Below are 5000 nucleotides of genomic sequence, written 5' to 3'. Positions count from 1 at the left end.
CTATACGATGTAGTTCCCCTGCTCTCCCGTTTTCTGCTGCTCTTTCAGCAATATCTGCCATCTCATTCATCCAATATCTCTTATCTTCACGAGCACTTCGTTTAACTTCTTGGTCTTTTCCTTTGTACTCTTCTTTTATTCTTTTCTTGACTCTTTCTGAACGTGTACTTTCTAACTTCGACTTTAGTTGCCTCCTTTCCTCTACTTTCTTCCACGTCCCGTCGCGCAACCAAGGTTTGCTGGCTCTCTTAGCCATGCCTAGTACATCTTTAGCTGCACCAACATATATACTCTCCATCCTGTTGTTCATGTGGTCGGCATTTTCTTCATCCAACTCTGTCAGGGCTTGAAATCTGTTTCTGACCTCAATGTTGTATTTGATAAGCATCTCTTCGTCTGCTAGTTTCTGCGTATCCAACCTAAAAGTATACCAAAATATACCAAGGAGTTCATTTCTCAACTCCCAAATGTTGTTCAACGCTGATATTCGGCAAAACAAAAAAGTAAGCAAAAGAAGCTTTCACTAAAATTATTAAAATTTGAAAACATGAAACAAAAGTTAAAGCTAATCCTGGATTAAGTTAATCGGCTTTCTTACTAATTATGAGAGCATAATAATCCCTTGATTTTTTTTATTCGAATCTTATTGTTTTGGCAGAACAAATCAGTCATTGCGCATAACTCTGAGAGACATCTGCATCGGAATTGTAAATTCAGAATGCCCTTTACTAAACTATCTATTACTCATAGGAAAATTGTACTTGTGGGATTGTCGAAGGAGCAATAAACTTCCAAATATAGCAGGATTCAAAGTTAAAGTTGATATTAAATATCAGACAGAAAAATATGTGTGTAGCAGGATTCAAAGTTAAAGTTGTTATTAAATATCAGACAGAAAAATATGTGTGTACAAAAAACAACAAATTGGCACATTTTGAGTGGAAATGGAAAAGATCATTCTGAAGTATTCTTAGGTATCGGCGTATTTATTGGCATGTGTGTATGTGTATGAGCGTGTTCGTTTATTTTTTGTAAATAGAGAGTAAGTATCGCATTGTAAGTAGTGTAAGTACTGCATTGTAAATGTTGTAAGTATGTTTAAGCAATTGTAAGAAATTGTAAGTAGTGCTTTGTGCTGAAATATTTATTTAAAAAATAAAGAAAATAAAAAATAGTTACTCGGCTTTCGAACAACCGGGCATAGAGCTTTGACTGGCTATTATCTCTGACCTCTCATTGGCTAATAATGTGGAACAAGACTTGGAGGGGAGATCACAAGTAGTTAGAATAGCCACATCTTACTCACCACCTCGCACGGTAAGTTAAACGGGGGCATTTCCCAGGGAACACGAATCGGATTCGCTCTGATGAAGGGCTAACGCTCGAAACGTCAGCTTTTAGAATCTCTATATGGTGGCCAATTTACATTATCAACTCCGTTGATAAAACCAAATTTTTGTATACTACTTCCCCACCGACACAGCGCCACAGTTTCTTTAGAAACTACCCCCTTTATCCTTAAAAAGCCTGGTATTTTTTGCTATGACAGTGCGTCTGTCAAATTTCCTTTTCAGGTCTGTTTATATTCACTGCCGACACTGGAGGTGAACAGCCCATCACATCTTTGGAGCAGGTATGCTGACACTCTGGAGAACCAAGAGTTTTAAAGTGACTCCGTTGGCCGCCAACATATACTGAAGGATGATTTGTTACCTTTCCTTGACTTTCCTAGGTTTTAAGCTTCAGTCAATCAAATGAGACAATGGATGACCTAGGCTGCCTCGTGGAGAAGATAACACTTTGTTTACAAGAGGTTTGTTGCACTCACTGAAATAAATAATAAAAGAAAAAAAAATGGACACTTCGATTGGAACGCTTTACGGCATTGACTCCGGTTTAAGTTGTGGTGTGTCTTTCTTTCATACACATGCGCGGGTTGGGTAGATGGGTGAGTAAGATCAAATATGAACTGATGGGAGCTACCAGAGGCGTCTTCAGTTACAAGCTGACGTTCGATCTCATCCTAGAAAAGGATCAGGAAACCGCCATGAGACTTTGTGACATATATGTGCGGTATATAAATCCTAAACCATAAACCATTGGGTAGTTACCTTTATTTGTCTCACTGTCCGCAACAACAGCGTAGTGAAATTGACAAGCGCACACAAAAATCTTGCAAATATCGCGAAATTGCTCAGTATTAGTGCCAAGCAGACAATGTCATGTTTTCGGTGTTAGGATCCAAACGCTCGTCCAACCTTTCAGGAGCTTCGAATTCAAGTTTCAACGAAAACTGGATCATCGACCCAAAGTTGTTCTTCTCATTCTTTGGAAGGTAATTAAGGTTTTGAGTGCTGCAAGGTTTTGGTGGAAAATGGCACTGAAAAGCCTAGTATCGCATTAAACGCAATGACCATTTCAAGACGAGTTTCCGCTTAAAAGAGGGCAAAGAACGAAACCGCAAGAAAACAAAGGCAACTTTGGTGCAGAATAGCGAATTTCAATTAATGATATTAAAGAACTAGGTACAATTCGGTGAGCTCTTTGGTTTTGAATGAGATGCAAATGAGAGCCACGGTGGTTTTTGCGATTCCGTACTTTAGAGAGAAAAAGGTTTCTGCGCTAATGAACGGAAAAGGGAAGCTGGTCTGCGTTCGATTCCCAGATTTGACGCCACATGTGGGTTAAATTGAGTTTGTTGGTTCTCTAGGCAGCTTCGAGAGGTTTTTCTCCGGGTGCTCAGGTTTTTCCCTCTCCTCAAAAACCAACCAACGATTTGATATAATTAGTTGTTTGATTTGATTTGATTTGAAAAGTGTCCCCAAGTAGTGCCTCGGTGTTATCATTGTGTTTCTCAGTAGAGCGAATTACAAGCGAGTGTCGTGAAACCAAAACCAAAGCAATTACTTTGGCCAATCAAAAAGGACGGAGACAATCCAGTAACCCAATCAAAACTCGAAGTTATTACACGTAGCCGACACAAAACTCGCGAAAATGTGCACGCGCGAGCCACGATTGGTTTTGGTTTCACTTCTGATTGGTTAAAAAAAAATGATCAGAGAACTTTGAACCAATCACTGCGTGAAGTAAGGAAAAACTAAAGTAATTCGCTAATTATTATCAGTAATTAAACTCGATTAACATCCATAATTATATAAGCCTCGGTCTTAACCATCTATGAAATATGTCTCGGCATTTACCGTCTCTATTGGCAAACTCCTTTGCAAACTCATTGTCATTCTTTGTCGCTTATCATCAGACACTCTCCAAGCACAGAGCTCAGCAGAGGAAGTAGCCACAGGTTCCCAAAACAAACCCCCAAGGAAAGGAAACGAAGAGCCTGCGGTCTTCTTTCTCGAGGATAATGAAAATTCAACGATGGATTGGGCTAGTTGTGAAGAACTACACCTTACACCCGAGACGAACTCAGACAGCGCCTAAAACAGGCAGAGTTGACTACATTGAAAGCGAAGGCCTTGCAGAAACGAGCCGAAGCAATGAAACTCTCGATCCTTGAACAAGTTCACGAGGCAGAGGCAAAGTGTCTGAAAGAAGTTGAGATGATGACAAAGTCGTTCCTGAGGCGGCTGACAGAGGCCAACGATCGCGCAGCAGAAGCTGGGCAGGCTCGGTATTTAGCGGAAGAAGTCAAACGGCTCACAGAACAGAAGTATACGCTGTATAAATATGAAAGCGAGAAGAACATGCACGAACTTAAGGCCATGTTTGACGACGCTCTTCTTGAAAGGGACGAACTCATGGCAGCCCTAAGAACTGTTGGTAAGGACTTTGATTCAACCGAACTGGCCACACCAAAACGGAGGGACTCCATTCGCCATCTGGAAGACAAATACCAGCGATATATCTCCACCAGTGACAGAATAATACAAAGCTTAAAAACACAATTGAATGGCGTTGTCAAGCATCGAGATCAACTTGCGTCCGATCGAGAAGCGATTCGGACGGAGATGAAAGATACCAGAGAGGCACTGGAACAGGCGGTGAAGGAAAAGGACGAGTTCCACTTCAGGTTGGAAGAGGCGCAGTTTGAAATCGAACGCCTGGAAGAAATGATTTCAACCATGACACAGAAGCGGCAGCAGGCCGAGCGGGAGAGAGACCAGCTGCAATTGCTGACTTATATGTCTTTGATGAAGCTCAGGCAAGCGGAATCCGTCCAAACAAAGAAAAGAGCATCTGTCGCTTCTTTGCCACCGAGGATGAACGAACGACGAAAGGAAAAGCGAGAACCAAGTTTGTGAAAGCTTTCAGAGCACCTGTTGCACATGATTAGTCCATCCGGGATTGAAAGGCAGTCGAACTCAGACGAAATTGAGATGGCTTTAGTCCACAAGGAAACAAATTCATCCTCAAAGATTAAACAGTGTGAGATTCAAGAGCCACAGCGACGACCAGCTCAAAGGAGACCTGGTGAGGTGGTGATTCCCGTTTTACAGTTAAGGAAGAGAGACCGATTTCAAATTGGAAACAAACAGGAAGCGATGATTTTGTCATCGCAACATGACAGTATTCACAAGGAATCCACCGAACTTGAAGAGAATGACAAAGGGAACAGAGGGATCAGTGCGACCAAGAAAACTAAACCTGACGAAATGCACGAAAACGTTATCTTAACGTAAGCGATCAATCTAAAGAAGGGTCAAAGACCTTCCTAATACCAACATTACACATCGAGGAAGCAGACACCGAAACAGAGATAATTCATACGATGGACCTTCCAGGGACTGAAATATCGTATGTCGATGAAAATGAAGCGTTAGACCAACAGATAGAAGGGGAAGAAATGGAAGACTACGATTATCAAGGAGTCACCAATGTTCTTTGTGGAGGGCGAAGAGGGCGTTCCAAGAACTGTGTACAGCTTTGACGATTTCTCAGGGGTGCTGGAAGGGATTCCCCAAACAAGTCTTTAAGCCGTCGAACAACATTAATTGTTTTATTGTAGTTCGCTCATACTAATTTAAAACTGAGAAGGCTAT

The 5000-nt window shown here is 41.4% G+C and overlaps 1 pseudogene; it reads left to right on the top strand.

Moving 5' to 3' along the window:
* The window catches only part of LOC138001214 (golgin subfamily A member 4-like), a 14383-nt pseudogene extending 9743 nt beyond the window's left edge, over positions 1 to 4640 (top strand).
* The last annotated feature ends 360 nt before the right edge of the window (positions 4641 to 5000 follow it).

Source organism: Montipora foliosa, chromosome 4 (genome assembly GCF_036669935.1).
Source record: "Montipora foliosa isolate CH-2021 chromosome 4, ASM3666993v2, whole genome shotgun sequence".
NCBI classification, from domain to species: Eukaryota; Metazoa; Cnidaria; class Anthozoa; order Scleractinia; family Acroporidae; genus Montipora; species Montipora foliosa.
Note: the sequence above shows the minus strand (reverse complement) of the source record. Positions and strands in the feature narration are given on the sequence as shown.